A 19,834-nucleotide genomic window follows, 5' to 3' on the forward strand; every position below is an offset into this window, starting at 1 on the left:
AATCAGGCACAATATGGAACCAAATTCTGCTCTGACAACGATTATGCCACACTTTCTAATTCCCTCCAGAAATAATTTTAAAATACTGATTGCCTTCTCGAGGACAGCTAGTCCAGTGGCGCAGCGAGGGGGAGTTTTGAAGGATAACTCCCCCCCTTTTCAGAGCTCAGAGAAATGTTTTAGGTTTAATCCATTTTACCTAATTAGATTAATAGGTTGGACTTATAGAATAGTGTACGGATTTTTAAAAGAACAGAAAACCCTAAAACTCACCTTTTGAACCATTTATCATAAAAATTTTAAAATAAAAAAATGATTTGCGATTTTGTGTCTAATTGAATGCAACAAAACAAAAAGCTCACAATGTGTGAAAACAATGATCATCCAGGATACCGAGTAAAAAACCTACTAATCTAAGGACAATCTTTATAAAAATAACCGCACGAAAAATATCAGGAATGCAAATAGAAAAAATCACAACAGAGGTTTTTCTCTGAATGGTCTTCTTTGCTTGCAAAGAGAAATATTTTTTAAAAATGGTCGAAATTATTCATATGAGTAACTTCAACCGAATAAAAACTTGATAAGCTGCATTTTCTGGGAAAAATACAAAGCACTAAAAATGTCTGAAAGTTTATTTGAAAAAATGTTTGGTTCTCGATTGTGAGGCGTTCCAGCAATCGCGGAATGATTACGATGACGTACTCTATGGATAGCTTTTGAGTTTCAGAAAACTTTCCATATTCGTAGAATTCGTATAGAGTACCCGTGGTTTTCTTCACCAAAGGAAATTTTTAAGTTTTATTTTTAAGTCAAGGAGAAAGTTTCCGCTCATTTTAATTTGGTGTCGAGTGGTGCTCGACGACTATTGCGAAAGGTCTGTGCACAACTACTGCATCGGCTTACTTGGAAAAAGTATGTCATACAAGTACAAGCGTATTTGGCAAAATTTTAGGAAAATTATTTTTGAAGTTAATTCTTCTCTTGCCGAGTTAGGTAGCGACATAAAAATTATTAGATACTTGCAGGCCACCCAGTATTGTCCGGGAAGAATAGTGGCCAGCATGGGCGTAACCATCGAGGGGCAGGAGGGGGCAGCTGCCCACACCTAGAAGCAAAAATCGCAAATTTCTTTAAGGAAAATAATATTTTACAGGCAAATAATTTTAAAAACCAATTAAGAGCTGCTACAGTTTCCTTAAAATGTTGATTTCATTCACTTATTCCATACTTAAATCTTACCTACAACTTGAACAACCATAGCTTGCCCTCCCCCCTAGTTTTGATCCTGGGTACACCCTTGGTGGCCAGAGAAGTGAGACGTGTTTTCTTTAAGCGTATCAAGAGGTCTACCTACCTGTCAGGATATCCAACCGCATAAGTTATATAACATGACGTTACAAACTGTGATGAGCAGTGGCGCAGCTAGGAATTAAGGCTAGGGGGGTTTTAGGCGCAACTAACACTTACGGGTGTGGAGGTATTGCATACCAACTAAGGTAAGCAGGAGTTGCGGGGGTCCTCCTCCAGAAAAATTTGAAGAATGATGGTTCAAAATGGCGAGTTTTACGGCTTTCTGAGGGATATTTGATAAATCCTAATACTATTCTATAAGTAATACTGATCCAAATAAGTAAAATGGATTGAACTTAAAAATTTCTCTGAGCTCTGGGGGGTTTATCTTGGGGGGTTTATCCCCCAAAACCCCCCCATCGCTGCGCCACTGGTGATGAGAAAATGACGCAACGGACGCGTAGAACGTAACCGAAGAACCGCTACGGGATACTACATACAAGGGAGCATGAGATGCACCTACGTAGCAACTTTGATCGCAATCCGTGCCACCTTACGGAAACGCATAGCGTATAGACAAACAGACATCCCCTTTTATAAATTAAAAATAGTAAGAAATGGGTTGAAAATTGCCAAACCGTCATGCTTCCCTATCGCCACGCTCGTAATGGGATGGTCCCAGGTTCGATCCCTGGCAGATGTAATTTGCTTTACTTTACTTTTCAATGTTTTCTTCCAGGAAATTGAGAACATTAATAACTCTCTTCCGTAATAGCAAATATTTTCATTTTAAATTGTTAGAAATTACACTTAAATTTATTTTCACCCATCATTAAGTCTCTTGCATTGTGGTCGTAGTTCACAAGTATATCAAGGATGTAAATAAAGCAATAGCACTAGTAAATAATTTCACTAATGGAATTTTTTATTTTAATATCAAGGATACTTTGTTCTCCTTATAACGAAATAATATCCTTAAAAATGACAATATTTTGCCCACATTAGGACATTTCTTACTATGTTTATTCATAACCTGGTGTATTTTCTTTTCCTGTGAAATAAAATCCTCTTTCTATTTCTCTACAGTTAACATTTCTACCTGACGATACCATCAGAATACTAGAATATACCGTTGTTCGAAACAAATACAAACAAGTTGATAGAAGATGGAAATTATTGGCATTATCTTTTCAACACCACTCGATGTAAAGACCGTTATAGTTATAGCAAACTATTATGCATTTTGAAATCTTTATGTTAACAGTACTATATTTCACTTTCAAACCAGGTACATAGGTAGTTCAATGAAACCAGGAATATTTCTTGCAAGTGAGGACGTATATAATTTTTTTGACAAATGTCTGTGCTATTTTGCTAAACTATAATATTTTGCCGAAATATTATTAAAAATATGTGTAATACTACTTTCGAGGATAATTATTGTAAATCTATATGGTGAAAAGTAGCAAATAATACTTTTAAAATGAAAAAAGTGAGTACGAGTTTTCAAAAGTTGCTTAAACTTAAATTGCTGAAATTTGTTACTTGTATTTTTATTACTCGTAACACGTCATTTTTTTCTATTATCGAAATTTATGAAAATTTGTATTAGAGTAAGTTATAAATAAAATCTTTTTTAAAATGAAATTTCATTAAAATTAAAAAATGGGGAAACACTCGTTCGCGAAATAAGTCTTCCACAATTAACGCCAATGAAGTATTAACTTACATCGTTCAGTCCACAGGGATTGCCATATTTTTTATGCATATGATATCATAAAAAGAACTTCAGACGAACTATCTATTTATCAAATAGTTAAAAACTTAAGTAATATCGACCATACTTTCAACAAAAAGTGACATAATCAAGGCATGGGAAAAATTTATTTGTATAATTGTTCTTCGCGACTAGTGTTCTTTCAGGAAGTGGTACGAGAATCGACTCTGAAAATTAGGTCGGTACCTTAGCTACCAACCTAAGGCAAGGCAAATACTCTCTGCAATGATCACATTTTTGTGGGTAATCACAAAAAATAGTGAATATTTTAAGCATAACGAATGTCATTAGGGTAGTTTCCTTCATCAAAGAAAACGAAAGGCATTGATTGCGATTCGTTACCCACCACTAGTGTATTCATAATATACAAATTATTTCGTTTCAGAAATACCGGTTTATACGAAAGGCAATGGTCCATTTTTATCCTTATTTGAAAAGGGCCAGATTGGCGCCCATGCGATGCCACTCCACGTGACGTCACAGGGACCTAGTTTCTATTCGAGAAGATAGGAGTTATACATCGTCTGAGGTTACCATTGCATGCATGAGGCGCAGAGCTCAGGGAAACATGTCTTAATAATCACAAATTAAAACTGGCTAAGGTCGGAAAGTTTTCTTCATTTGATAAGGTATTAATAATCCTTATTTAAGCCAAGCGCTACCAGCCAGCAGGGTACTCAGCTACCCGCTAGCAGCCTGCGTCGTATCAGCGCTAAGCCTCGCCTCAAGGTCACCTCACAGGGCGGCAGCAGAAACCAGAAATACGTCACACGGAGAGATTTCCCGGCATTCATACTTACGCGTCGCGTTTTCGCGCGCTTGAAATTTTTCACTTTTCATTTAATCGCGAAAAATAGATATGATCATTTAAAAATCTAAATGCGTGAAATACGTACTCCAGGAGTAATAATCTTTCGATTTAGGCAATAAAAAAATAATAGGAAACCACCCTTTTCTCTGAAAATAAAAGAATACTGAGATTTCAAATTTAAAAAAATTTCTTTACTTCGCAAACCATTTGGAAATTTAATGAAGTATTAAAATAAACAGGCAGAAAATTAAACCCGTTATTTTCGATGTATTTGTATAATTTCATTATTATAACCCAACTACAAAAGTTTTCCGCAATACGATGGTAATTATAAATGCATGGAAGACGATAGATGCGTTGCCATAACTTAGTAACGAAGGAGTGTAACCTCGTGTTCATCCGAAAACAACTAGGAATGAGATTTAAAAAAGTTAATTCCCGAAGTTTACCGACATTTAAAATAAATATGACCGATTGACTTGGAGGAACAAATTTCTACTTAGGAAAGATGGAATTATTATTATTAATATTAACATTATTATACAAATTGGCTATTTGCCAGGTTGCAAGCTGGCTATTTTCCAGGTGGTAACAGTTAACTAATGATAATAGATAACTAAAATAAAGTGTAACCGAAAATTTAAAATTAACATTGAAATTATTTTTCAAAATAAATTTTTTGCACCTATTCTTAAAAATTTTTAAGTTGGTAGGAAAGGGCTGTAATAGTTTTGCAGGGAATTCTATTCCAATCAGCAATCGTCCTGTTAAGATAGGAAAAGTTTTTACTTCAGTCCTTTTTGACCGACATCTTGTAATGGTGATCATTCCTACCTAAATAGTTGGGGTTTTCAATCTTGTGTCGTAGTTCCTCCATGCTTTTTCCCCCGCAAGTGTCATTAAGGTTCCTTGATAGGATATAAACACCATATTTTCATACTGCCCGAAGGAGAGATTAATAAAACCTGATAAGAAAATTCGGCTTGACTACTGATCCTTTCTAAGCCAGCGTGCGTCCCAGCGTGTTCATTGAGTTTCGATGCCATGCCTCAGCGATCAATCAACCCCGTGAATCTCTGGTCATGTTTTTTCCAGCGGAATTCTGAAATTAAAATAAAAATCTTTTCGTTTTGCTTGGAAAATGGGTCACCAAAAATCATTTCAGAGCTTTTTGAGTAAACCAGATTCTAAATAAATTGGAGAATGTTTGCTTTTCGCTCGTTCAGGATTTTTGAAGCCATGAAACATTCGAAAATTTTTTTGAGTGGCCTTTCGAGGTTGAAAAGGGGATTCATTTGTTTTTATACGTTATATTAACTATTGTTTTGAAACTATTGTTTTGTTTTTAAACTTATTCTCCGGCTGCAGTCTCATTTTGTACATGTTGAATTTAAGAATTCAACGTGCTTATCTCCCTGAGCTGATACATTGTATGTGAAAAAGATCTTTCCCAACGTTTCGGCCGCTTCGGAAAAAGAAAACTGAGGTTTCCAATAAATCCAAAATGAGGATGCCCAATGTGGTATGAGACATATTTTTCCATACGAGGGTTGTATTTGGTGCTTAAATATCTTTATGCCTTCCAAGGCTCACCGCATTTAATTTTATATTATTCCATAATTTCACCGTGGCTTATCCCAAAGGGAAGAACATCGACAATAACGGCTGTAACATCTCTCTTGGGAATTGTCAAAGAGTGACCGCGCTGGTAGGAAAAATAAAAAGAAAAAACATCATGCTGGCTCTACGATTTCAAGCCAGTCACAGTAAAAGGAAAATAATGCATGATCAAGGCATTGGAGGATGGAACACGTGTAATTGAGAAAACACAGTAGCCAAAAATGCATATAATAGATAAGCACCTAATATTGATTCAGCAGTTTAAAAAAATAGTAGGTAACCTTACGATAACATCAGATTTGACTATCAGTTTATGTTGATTTTTAATCGTAAAAACAATTAAAGGCCTGTACAAACAAAAGAGGGATTATCTCATAAAAGTCGTCTTAAAAATAACCTAAAATCGGCTAAATACAATGACAGTCAAAATTCAGGACATGTGAACAGAGTTTTCAATTTTTTTCATGTCTAGCGCGGAAACGTTGACACTAAGGAAGGATGACGAGAGAAGACTGGAGACTTTCGAGATGTGGGAGTGGCGCAGAATAGAGAAGATGAAGTGGACGGAGAGGAGGAGGAACGACGAAGTGCTGGACATGATGGTTGAGGAGAGGCAGCTCTTAGATGAGATACGGAGGAGACAGAAGGTTTGGATGGAGCGAGTACTCAGCAAGGAGGGCATGTTGAAAACAGTGTTAGAGAGTAGAATGTTGGGTAAACGAGGGAGAGGAAGGAAGAAAATACAAATTTTTTTAGATAGAATGAAAGAGAGTAGTCCTTATTATGAATTGACAAGAGAAGTCCATGAGGGAAGGGGGGACTGCAGGAATGATTTGTATGAGCTCCATGCAAACTTACGAGTACCTTAATCGGTAGAATACTTTAATAATGATATTGTACTAGCAGGCCACCCGGCTTTGCTCGGGAAGGATAGTACCGAGAGAAGTGGGAAACTTACATGGTCACATGGCCGGATTTTTAAGTAAAGGAACAAAGCAGGTATGATGATGTATACATATGTTACAGCAAACGATGGAAAAAACGATTTCTGTTGACCGCGCATGGGATCGGCTTATACCCTGCTCCACAACATTGATCATTATAAATGTCGTGTGGACGCATACACCGTTTTGTTTGCACCAAGAGGGTTAATAGTTATGTGTAGAATCCTTTGAATTATGTTTTCCCTTTGAGCGTGTCAAGAGGTGTGTCTACCCGGCAGGATGTCCAGCCACAGAAGTCATATGACGTGACTTAACAAACGGTAATGAGAAAACGACGCAAAGGACGGGTCGGACACAACCAGAGGTAGCACTATGGGCTTTGAGAGTATGAGATGCATCTATGTAGTAACTGTGGTTGCGATCCATGTAGCCGTATGGAAATGCATTGCAGACAGACAAACAGGCATCCTCTTTTATATATAAAGATGATTTTTTCCATCATTGGGCCATTGTTTTCAACCTGCTCCATTGAAAGATATGCATCCTCTCGTGCGCTGAGATCGTTCCCTTGGGCTTTCCGCTCCAGTTGTTAAACGTGCAGAAAATGGTCGAGGCGGAGGAAATTATATTCAACGAATGCGAGGTTAGATACAACGGGACGAGACTAGAATCCTTGAGAACCATCAGATAGGGTTGGTTACTATCCCCCACATTTTCCACGGATTCAGCGAAACCAAAAAAAAAAAAACATGGTCCGTGACACTAACCTCTTTTATTTTGTTCCTTCCGGCTACGTCTGACATTTCACGAATCCCATTGTTTCCGTGGAAGCATGACAGCCCGTGGACAGTCACTGCCGATTCTAGAAGCTTCGATAGTGGTAAGGATGAGAAAGAAATGAATAGCGATTTGCATGCGCAAGGCAATGAATTCAAACTCATACTCCAATCATCAAAATTATGAATTTTAGCATTAATAATATAGACTGCTGCGAACATGATTTTCAGGCTTCCTTCGCCTTTTTTGGTGTCAAATGATTGCAGTTACGCATATGGGACTCAGAAGTTGATCCAGTCAGTTCAGAAGTCAGACGCTGTTGTCAGACGTCAAGCAAAGCCTGAAATCCATGATCGCATCTACGTCTAGCCTATCTACGACTAGCCTATCTACGACTAGCCTATCTACGACTAAGGGAGCCGAATAACTACCATGAACGAAGCCAGGAAGGCGGAGAGAGATCACTCCATAAAGAAGAATCTACTTAAACTTACAATGAACGCATTAAAATAAGGAAGAAATATATCAGATGCAACATGTGGAGCAGTTTTCTTTGTGGGCTTTGCGACGCACAGACTTTGAAAGCAGCTGAGAAGTCAAGAGTTAAAGCCTTCGAAATGCCGTGATACCGAAGAATAATTAAGATCGTACGTCTTTGCATCCTAAAATGTTACGGCTGCTGTGATCAAATGAAAAAATGAAAGGCTGCAAGGAATGAAGTTGTGGAATCTCCAACATATTTTTTTAAATGAACACCGGACGACTAAACTATAAACTTCCTCTTCAGCTATTTTCTTGCAAACTGATATTAAGGTACTCGGCGGCTGAATTATATCGAGCAATTAGTGCGGATTTTGGAACCCACTACCGAAATATGGTTGAGGAAAATGTTTTTTTCCTATGGAATTAGGTATCTGATACTGTATTTAGATTTTCAGAATATTTTACTGGCATTGAAGGAAAAATTGATTCCGAATAGGAAAGCACCTATCTCAATCCTTTCATAGTTTAATGAGTTTCCGCTACCCTGTTGAAAATTTTCCGTCTTGGCGACTTCCGTTCTTGAACCTATTTTCGACACAAAAGTTCTCTTTTCAAATGATATCAGATTTTAGCGGGAGAAGATAGTTGGAGGGATTCCTCGTTTGTTTTCCATTCACGTTTCCGAATCAAAATTGTTTCAACCAATGTCAACGGATAGTTAGGTACTTACCTGAGATAATTATTATTTAAGTATTCCACCGATTGTTCTAGGTTTTCAAGAAGTATTTATGAAGTTTTCTGGTAAGCTTCTCTCCCTTCGTGGACTTCCCCCTTCAATTCAAAATAAGGCCTACTCCCTTTCATTCTATCTGAAAAATCCTGTTCTCTTCTTCCCTCTCTCTCGTTTACCCACCATTCTACCCTCTATTTCTGTTACACTATTTTCAAAATCATACCCTCTAACTCTGCTTTCAACATCCCCTCCCCGTTAAGTACTCTCTCCATCCATAACTTCGGTCTCCTCCGTATCTCATCTAGAAGTTTCCTCTCCTCACCCACCATGTCCAGCACTTCGTCGTTTCTCCTCCTCTCCGTCCACTTCCCCTTCTCCATTCTTTTCCACACCCACATCTCAAACGTCTCCAGTCTTCTCTCGTCCTCCCTCGTAAGTGTCCGTGTTTCCGCACCATATAGCGCTACATTCCAGATCAGACTCTTCACTAACCTTTTATTTAAACTCTTGCATAACAATCCTTTCATAAATTTCTGCGTGTTCATGAACGCCTCCTTTGCTAACGGTAACTTCATTCACCCAGTGGCGGATACAGATGAGGGGCGCGGGGGGGCGCGCATTTTCTTTTATGCGTGCATAATCACTTTAATTAAAAATTTCTTTTACTCTCCCAGTGACTTCGTTATTTTTTTTGCGATAAAAGTAAAGGCAACTCAATATATCTTTTGCGCCCCCTCCCCCTTGAGTGTTATCTGTATCCGCTACTGCATTCTCCCGCGACAAGGTTGTAGCCCAAAGGAAAGATACCTGAGATCAGTAATTTCGTTTTTCCATTAATCTTCACTGGCATGCAGTAATTGACATCTCAACCATGCAATATGTGGGTGAGCTGGCGATAGATAAGAATGTAGGAAGAAGTAATGACCTACGCTTGTCTTCATTCATGACTATCTTCATTTTCTATCGGGCCCTTTATTTGCACGTCCATCTTCATTTTAATATCTCGCGAGTGATTAAGATGTGACGCCTCTATCCGCGATTTCTTACGTTACATCTTCATGAGGGTGTTTCAGAGTCATCCGTTCAGAACGCTTTTGATTCTACGTCACTTACTATCAGAAGCACAATCCGCGCGTTTCAGACTGCATCCAATCGATTCAAGTAAATTAATTATAATCGGTAACGGCTTTCTGAGGGATGTTTTTATTCATATTTACACTATTCTATAAAATATTAATCCAATTATTTATTATTATTGCAGCAAAAATTGTTACAAGTCGACCATAGAGTCGGGTGGGAAGATAAAATCAGAAAATATATAAAGACAAATACATAAGATACGGCGCACCAGCTTGGTTGATAGGTTTAACACACACAAAAATATAAAAAAAAACAAAGTACAAAACATAAAATACTAAGTACAATGACATTTTGAAAAATCCCTTAAAAATCCATTTTTACACAATACATGACACACAAGAATATATGAAGGCCAAAGAAAAAAACATAAAACACCAAGATTCAAAAAAATAAACGTTTGGAAAAGCCCTCAGAATTAAATTTTATATAACTTATTCATAAATATCTTGGCGTTAGTTGGGAAGGGCTAAAAAAAATTTCCTCCGGTAAACCATTCCAATCCTCTATCCCCTGATGTAGGAAGGAAAATTTTAGTCTATATTTCTCCTGCCTCGAAGCCTTAATCTTATAATTATGATCCTTCCTCACCAGATAACTTGTTCCTTTTAACCGCTTTGATAGATCCCTCCACGCAGGATCACCACTGTAAGCTTTAAATACACACTTCAAGCGTGCTTTCTTCCTCCTTGATTCTAAAGATTTCCAGCCTAGCGTTTAAGTAAAATGGATTAAACTTCAAAATTTCTCTGAGCTCCTGGGGGTGGGGGGTTATCCCCCGCAACCCCCTCCTCGCTGCGCCACTGTCCTATACTCGGAAGAATGGTCCCACCAAGAAAAGGCTTGATATAAAAAAAAAACCATATTCATAGTAGCTGCAAAGTGCATCAAAATGTTTGCGTCGCCATAACTCAGTAAGAAAGGAGTTTATACCCTTTGCTTTCAGGACAAAAAATACTTTAAATTGTCTACCCTACTGGTCGTGTTGTATTTCCGATTCCTACGGAAACATCCTGTATTTGGAACGGAATTGTCCTATTCTGATGCAGTGGCGCAGTGGGTGGGATGGGGGGATAGATTCTAAAGATTTCTCCCAAGCCGCAGAGAAATAAAAAATGTTTAAAACTATTGTCTAGTTTTGACATGTAATAATTGCATCTGCTTAAAGTTCAGTTTTAAGTGCCAAAATGATGTAAAATGTATTTCCATTTTTCAAAAATTTTCCCGGAACCCCCGTTGCCTGGGGGAGGGGGTCCTCACTCCAGGCCCCTTTATCCCCCCCCCCCAAAAGCATATTCATAGTTACGCCACTGTTCTGATGCGTCATCTTACGAGGACAGAGATTTGAAGGCAAGGCCACTCACAGATGTCAACACCACGCGCGGCTCGTGGAAGGTATAAAAGTGGACAGCGAGGAAAATACAGAGAGGGAGGTATGCGAGAATCTTTTCTAAAAAGAGGGCGGCGGCATGCTCAACTAATAGCACCTTGGCATAGGTTCGGATTAATTAGTCACACCCTACAGAATCATGTCACGCACATTCAGCACACAAACATCCGTAAACGTAAAGCGGTGACGTAATAGTGCTCAAAGGCAGCAGAGCGCACGGAAAGGTGCGTAATTAATTAAAAATGTTTCTTCTTTTGAGAGTGGAATACAAAATCGCCGGCCTCGAGACGGATTCAGTATAAAATTTGGGGGTGGGGGGTCTCAGTCCGGGGAGTATGGAATACCCCTGAGAGAGAGAGCGGCGTTCTCCCGAGTAAAATGTTTTTAACCCATTATGGCCCAGTGCTGCTTATAAGCAACACCAAAAATGTATACATTTCCTGGTGAATTTAGGAAACATCTAAACTACCCATTATTTTGTGGTGTAAATTGTAATGACGGGATATTTATACCCTTTTTCTGAACTGACGGTGGCTGACCTTGAGCGTGCTCGAAACTCACCCACTCTGCTAGCCAATCACAGAGGAGCGACAGGAGAAAGTGTGTAGGAGCCCGCAATCTCTCTCAGAACTCCGTGCAGTGCAGATCGCTCTCGAGCCAGCAGTGTTGCCAAATCGAATCGCTCATCGTTCGTCCGAGAATCTTCCGCCGCCCCCGAAAGTACTGTTATTCCCAAGGCTGGCAACGTTGGTCGGACGGATGGAGGGGGGTCGAGGAGAAAAGGGAAGGGGATTGAGGGGAACGTAGAGGTGGAAGGGGCAGCGCTTCTGATTGGCTACTTGCTATTTTCCACCCAGCCGCCATCAGTTCGGAAAAATGGTATAGCGGCCACGATAACAATGGTTGAGTGCAAAATTTTCAAGTTTCCAAAATGAAAATCTTGAAATTTGATTTCTCCCAGAAGCAGCACTGGGTTAGAAAGAGTTTAATACTAATTTTTTACGCATTTTGGAACCTAAAATTTCATTTTTATTCCTAACAACAGGTGAAATTGAAAAATGTTACACATTTAAGAAATTTAACAACAAGGACAAAATAAATATCCAATATGATGTTTTAAATAATTATGAAATACATAAATTTCATGCAACAGAATATATGGAAATAATTCATAGGGAATGGTATACTCCTTTACATGAATGCAAAAAAATATTAAAATAATAAAAATTAAAAATTTTTGATAAAATGGGGGATGTTCATGTGTGACCCCCACCCCTAAATCCGCCGATCTTTCGAAATATTTAAAAGCCGGTCTTGGTTTCGGTGGGGTAAAGTCATCGCATGCTAAACAAGAGGTTGCGGGTTCGAGTCCCGCCCGAGTACTTTGTTCCCATCGATGGCAATCGTCCACCTGTAATTATCAACTTGTTGAAAGCCTCGATGTAAAAGGCCATTATGCGCTGTTTTCGGTATTCTGGGAAGAAGAAAAAGAAAAATGGGGAAGAATTGAATTTGAATCGCACAACTTCATGCTTGAGAGCTGGCATCTAAAGATTAGCGAAAAATAATTTGTAAACATTAGTGAAAATTTCTTAGCGTAAACTGCAGGCATTCTGTTAGGTTTGTAATTTTATCATTTCCGTTTACATATTTCGTGAAAGGAATGGAGTTGGACGTGAAAGGTACTCCGGGCAATGGACATTATGAGCGTCATTACAATTCAAAAACGAAAGCGACGAAAAGATATGCGTCTGTTTTTTCACTAAATATTTTTTACCTCACCTAAGGGTGTACGAAAAAATTATTCGTAACCATAAATGAGAACTTCTCCGCGTAAACTATGGGCATTTTGTTATATTTGATTTTTTTCATTTCATTTAGCAGTGAGAAGAATTGAGTTGGTCGCAAAAAGAACGCCTAATACTAGACATTACGATTCAAAGATGGATTCGACGAAAAGATAAGCGTCTTTTTTTAACTAAATATTTTTTACCTGATGTTATTTTTATGAAGTCACGAATTTTTATGCTCTAGCGCGCACAGAATGGTAGTCTCAGCATAGGAAGTGGTTTAAAGGCATATTATATACTTTTTACCATTTCTTTGTTGACTCTAGCGAGACAAAAGGGTACATTATCTCTCCGTTGCGAAAGCTTTGAGTTGATATTTGCTTTGAAAGCGAAAGCTTTGACTTGGCACTTGGCCTACTGTCCCCAAGTGTGTTAGATGACGCAGAACGGTAAAAAATTCAAGGAAAAGATAAATAAAGAAATTAAGGTTTGAGACGGGTGGGTTTGAAAAAAGGGAAAACGCTGAAAAGCAAAAATAAAAAAACACGAAATGCGCAAGACTCTTCCCTATTTATTTCCCAGCGAACAAATAATTTCTAAGAATACTCATAATGCATAAGAAGTATTATATATTATAAAACATACAATATTCATGCGATATACCATTATTATTGAATTATTTTACCGATTAAGGTAGATTTCCACGGAGAAGTATTCTGGCAGTAACCCCTCTCTTCATGTACTTCCCTCTTCAATTCATGGTAAGGCCTACTCCCTTTCATTCTATCTAAAATCCTGTTCTTTTCCTTCCTCTCCCTCGTTTACCCAACATTCTACCCTTTAGCACTGTTTTGATTCAAATATTTTTTTTATTGGTCTCTTTTTTCTAAAACAATTTACAAAGGTATTTACAATCGGTTTGGTTTCTATCATTAGCTTAAACAAAGTTGTCACATATGTTGGATTTGCAGTGTGAAATTTGCCAATACAAAAAAGAAAATAAACATATCCTCCATTTCAACATATCCTCCCCGCTTGGTATTTGCTCTATACATACCCGCTGTCTCCTCCGTATCTCATGTAAAAGCTACCTCTCCTCACCCACCATGTTCAGTACTTCGTCATACCTCCTCCTCTCCGTCCACTTCACCATGCCATTCTTCTCCAGACCTCATCTCGAAAGCCTCCAGTCTTCCCTTGTTCCCCTTCCTTAGTGTCCACGTCTCTGCACCGTAAAGCGATACACTCCAGATCATACTCTTCATTAGCCTATCCATTAAACTCTGGAATAACTATCCTCTCACAAGCTCCTCTCTGTTCATGGACGCCTCCTTGGCTAACGCAATTTTCTTCCTGAGGTTTTAACTGCTATATCATTTCATCTCTAATTTCCTTCCCAAATAGTTGAATTTCTCCACCTGCTCAAGTTTTTCCCCACCTATCTTAACCTTGAGTCTCACATTCCTAGCTCCGACATATCATTAGCTTTTGATAAAATTTGCCTCTTATATAAATTACTGTCGAGAAAATCGTCTCCCCAACCACATCCAGAAGAATTGCGGATTCCTCCTGAAAAACCCTCTGTACTGGGAGATAGATATCTTGCATGCAGCTGAGTTGGCTGAGTCCATCTATAGGTTCTAAAACTTCTCCTTCCTCATCAGTGATTTCGAACTCTTTCCTCCTTGGTTATTGATCACCCCCTGCCAAACACCCTAGAGACGGCTCACAAGGTATTATGTAAATGTAGATGTAGATTGGTTATTGATCACCCCATGCCAAACACCCCAGAGGTGGCTCACAGGGTATTATGTAGATGTAGGTGTATCTGGTGGGCATCTCAGATATTCACCGTTTGGCTAACTTTTTAGCGTCTGAATGATGGAATGTCTTGAAGGAACTAGTCTACCGAGTACGTTCTGGGAGATAGTTATCTTGTTTGCAGCTGAGTCGGCGGCGCCCTTCTCTTAGTTCTAAAGGCCGTTTTACACGGGGCACGTACAACTGAATATTATTGTGCGAAGGCGCAGTCAAAATTGCGTCGTGTAAAGCGGTGAATTGCTAGAACACGGGAATGAGTGGATGTGAGATGGCATGGCAAAATAGCCCCTGTTCTAATTTCGTTCATGCATTCTCGCAATCCTAAATGCCGTTTTACACGGGGCACGGAATTGCTCAGGTTAGAGCTGCATTAATTTCTAAAATGGCAGATTGCGCAATTCCGTGTACCGTGTAAAACGCCTTAAGCAATTTCAGATATCAATGCAGTTCTAACCTGCGCAATAGGGTAGTTTCCTTCATCAAAGAAAACATAAGGCATTGATGGCGATTCGTTACCCACCATTAGTGTATTCATAATACACAAATTATTTGGTTTTTGAAATACCGGTTTAGACGAATGGCAAGGGTCAAATTTTATCCTCATTTGAAAAAGGCCAGATTGGCGCCCATGCGATTCCACTCCACGTGACGTCACAGGGACCTAGTTTCTACACGAGAGGATAGGAGTTATGCATCGTCAGAGGCTACCAATGCATGCATGAGTCACAGAGCTCAGGGAAACATGTCTTAATAATCACCTATTAAAACTGGCTAAGGTCGGAAAGTTTTCTTCGCTTGATAAGGTATTAATAAACCTTTTTTAAGCCATGCGCTACCAGACAGGAAGGTACTCAGCTACCCGTTAGCATCCTGCGTCCTATCAGCGCTCAGAGCATCGATCAAGGTCACCTACCAGGCGGGAGGGGGAACCAGAAATGCGTCGTACGGACTTTTTCCCTTCATTCCTACTTACGCGTCGCGTTTTCGCGCGCTTGAAATTTTTCACTTTTCATTTGATCGCGAAAAATTGATATCGTCATTTAAAAATCTAAAAGTGTGAAATACGTACTCCAGGAGTAATAATCTTTCGATTTAGGCAATAAAAAAATAATAGGAAACCACCCTATTCCGTGCCCCGTGTATAACTCCCTCATAGCTTCGCCCTTTCTCATCGGTGATCTCCAACTCTTTCCTCACCCAAAACACTGCCACTATGAATCCATCCCGTTGCACCCATGCGTCGTGATTCACTGGTGATGGGTGGGGGAGAAAGATTGAGGGGGGACCGGAGGGGCTGGGGATTGAAGGGGATGAGTGGAAGGCCGGGTAGGGAGGGGTGGACACACCCCCTCACAAACGGTCCCTTCCCCTCCCTCCCCCATGCGGTCCCGTCCCGAGCATTTCTACGCACGGCGGCGGCGGGGAGTACGCTTGGCAACGCCGCATTCGAGTAACGAGTAAGAGCGAGCGGGAGGAAGGGGGGGGGGGGGGGAGTTGTTGGGTAGTGGAATGGGTGATGAGAGGGGAGGGTAAAGGAGAGATGGGAATGGGAAGAGGGGAGGTGAGTGAAGGAAGAGTGATAAGAAGACGAAAGAAAGAAATCAAAGAAAGTAAATGGTATCGCCTCCTTTCCTTGGCTGAGGCTTTGCTTACACGTGTAGTCTTTTTCTTATTATTTCTAAAGGCCTGTTTCCACGGTATATTAATCCGTACGAGTTAATGCCTACTAAAAATATACTAAAAAATAAATGTATGAACGCGAGAATGAACTCGAAAATGTATCGTGTAATCACTCAACTTGTGCGAATGCATGCATAGGAAATAGAACCTGTTCTACTTTGGTTTATGCATTCGTACATGTTCCGTTCCGGTCCACAAAAATCATATTTTTCATACAAACATACCTTATGTCGCACGTGTTAATGCATTGCGTAAACAGGCCTTAATAGTATGTTTGCGAGTGTTAAGGTTACTGGCGGATTACCCTAATGAGTAGTTGGCAAGTTTTGCCTTTGAATGAATGTGGTAGAATAATTTGTTATTATTCGATACGTTTTTGGACCGTGTTGTGTTCGTGTGGGAATCCTAATGCATGCTGCGTGCTGGTGATTGATCCCTCCCTACCAAGCACCCTAGAGGTGGTTCGCAGGGAATAGTGTAGATGTAGATGTTGTTGACTAGAGAAATCAAAAAATAAAATCAGGAGAACTAAGCGTGATGGAGTGTAATTTTTCCATATTGTAAGGCACACATGCAAAATACTCCACGGTTATAAATCTTTACTTCCGACCTAGATTTCGATGTTTCTACATAATCTTCAAGGTACAATATAGTTCCAAATTCACACCACTTTGTACCATGAAGATTATGTGGAAGCATCGAAACCTTGGTCGGGACTAAAATTTTGTAATCGTGAGTAATTCCTATATTTCTTTCAAATCAGAAAATATCCAAAAATGCCAATGATTTATTGACGTGGTTTTCTATGGTACCACCGTCACAGTAAAAGACGAATTTTAGCAACAAAAAGCTACTTAAACGCCATGTACATAAATATGAAAGGATAAAATATATTACCTACGCCGTTATGATAGCTTATTACCAAGAAAATGACTGAGTTGACGTCGATAATTACGAAGTTAACAGGAGGAATCAGAAAATACCCAACAATGCCAACGTCAATCTCAACGTGGTTTCTTTAGGTACCAACGCCTCAGTAAATGATGAATTTTAGCAAAGAAAAGCAACTCATACGTAATAAATATAAATTAATAAAATACACCTTTTACTTACGCCGTTATGATAGTTTAATACTGACAAAATAACTAAGCTGACGTCGACAATACCGAAGTTGACTAGAGAATCAGAAATACCCAAAAATGCCAATAATTTCTCAACGCGTTTTCCTAAGGTATTGCCGTCGCAGTAAACGATAAATTGTAGCAATGGAAAGCTACTTTAAGGCCATGTACATAAATATAAGACATGCCTGCCAAACAAGAGGTCGTGGGTTCAGGTCCCACCTGGGTAGGTGTACCCTATCCAGGGCGTGGTTCAAGGGCGTACCCAGGATCAAAACTAGGGGGGGGGAGGGAAGCCATGGTTGTTCAAGTTGTAGGTAAGATTTAAGCATGGAAAAGGGGAATGAAATCAACATTTTAAGAAAACTGTAAGAGCTCTTTTCTAGTTTCTAAAATTATTTGCTCGATAAAAATATTATTTTCCTTAAAGACATTCGCGATTTTTGCTGCCCCCTCCTGCCCCACGCTGGGTACGCCCTTGGCGTGATTTTTCGTGCATGTTCGGTTGTTGGACTATTAAGTAAACCCCGATTCAAAAGGCCATTTGTTTTACTGTTGTCGGCGGTATAGAAATGAAATAAATGGATAGAATATAAAAATTCAATAGCGTAACTAGGGATAGGCTCTGGGGGGGGGATCGGATGGCCGGGGGTGGCGACCCCTACCCCCACCCAACGGGGTCTGGGAAAATTTTTGAAAAATGACATGTCTGGAAATACATTTTACATCAGTTTGACACTTAAGGCTTAGCTTTAAGCAGATGCAGTTATTGCATGACAAAACTAGATATAATTTTTAAATAATTTTTAAATTTCTGGGAGGCCTTGGGGGGGATCTATCCCCTTATCCCCCCATAGTTACGCCACTGTATAAATTAATACCAACAAAATGAAGAGAGAAACCATAAAATACCGAACAATGCCAATGATTTCTCAAGGCGGTTTCCTGAGGTAATTGGCTGGTACCGCTTGGTATCCTCAGATATCTACTTCCAAATTCGGCCGATGGCTGGCGTCCCACTTGTCTGGATTTTCGAATCGCAGTCGACCGCTCGAATCTTAAGTGTGAGCTATCGATGCACTTTTAACAATAGTTGTTAAATTCAATTGATGTTCAAGTATGTGTATCGATAAAATGGACAGAGACTGCGATACATAGTGAAGACACTAGGAATCGATTGAGGTCTTCATTAGATCTTTAAGCGAAGTTGAAGCAGTTCAACTTGGAACTTTGTGTGAATTAATAGGTATGCATGATGATCCGCAAACCACCCCTTACGATTTTTTCACAGGTTATTGCTTGGGTTGTAATTTTTTTTTCATTTTCATCTCCTAGTCTACACCACTACGTAGCTTACTCGGCATTACCCACCTCCTGCACCTCCCTATATCTACGCCCTTCCGGGTAAATTTTTTCAAAAATGACATACCTGGAAATACATTTGACATAATTTTGGCACTTAAAATTTAACTTAAAGCAGATGAAGTTATTATGCGTCTAAACTAGACGATAGTTTTAAATATTATTTTTATTTCTCTGTGGTTTTGGGGGGAGGGGGATGTATCCCCTCATCCCCACCAATAGTTACGCCACTAGTATTCGGAGGAGGCGACCAACAGCTGAGGTCATTTGCGCCCCGAGAGAAGGATGGGGAGGGAAGGGTGGAGCCCAGAGAAACCCAGCGCAATCATTACGCATTTTAACGAAAGGCGCCAAGGGAACCACGGCTTGGCCACTCGTCCGTCATCATCTTGACCGCCTACGGCACGGAGGAGCTACTCACAATCAACCATCCTTCACATACCGTTAACCGAGAAGATTCATTTCGCAACGCTGAAAAAAGGTTATTTGACGATTTGTATTCAGCGTACGATCAATAAGCTTAAGTCCGTGGACCGTATCATAGTCTAAGCTCGAGTCAAGGAATACAGTTTTATCAACATAGCGTCACGTGCTGAAACTTAAGGTTACTGCTGTAGTCAGCTTTGAAATCCAAAGCAGGAAATGAGCTAATATAAATCATCATCCGAAAAGCCAGACTTAAACTGTATTTTCTAGTTAGGTGAAGCATTTATCTATCAGTGCTAATATGACAAGGTTTTATGTCAATATGCTTATTGAATTATTTATTTATTTTATTGATTTGTATTTATTCATTCCCTACCATCGAAAACAGCACTACAATAGCATTTTACATCGGGGATTTTCAACACGTTAACAACTACACGAGCGCGAGAAACCACCTTGCCCCGGATAGATGCAACCTACCAAGGCGGGACTCGAAGCCGCGATCTCTTCTCAGACAGGCGAGGACTCACCCCGCTGCAACCAATAACGGCAACCTTATTGCATTATGCATGCAATGCATCTCCTGGGGATGGATGGTCGTTAAACGCCCTAATGTAAATTTTCTACAGTCAACTTGTAGTTGTTTCATCCATTATAGGGCCCTTCGCA

This window comes from Ischnura elegans, chromosome 11 (genome assembly GCF_921293095.1).
Source record: "Ischnura elegans chromosome 11, ioIscEleg1.1, whole genome shotgun sequence".
NCBI lineage: Eukaryota > Metazoa > Arthropoda > Insecta > Odonata > Coenagrionidae > Ischnura > Ischnura elegans.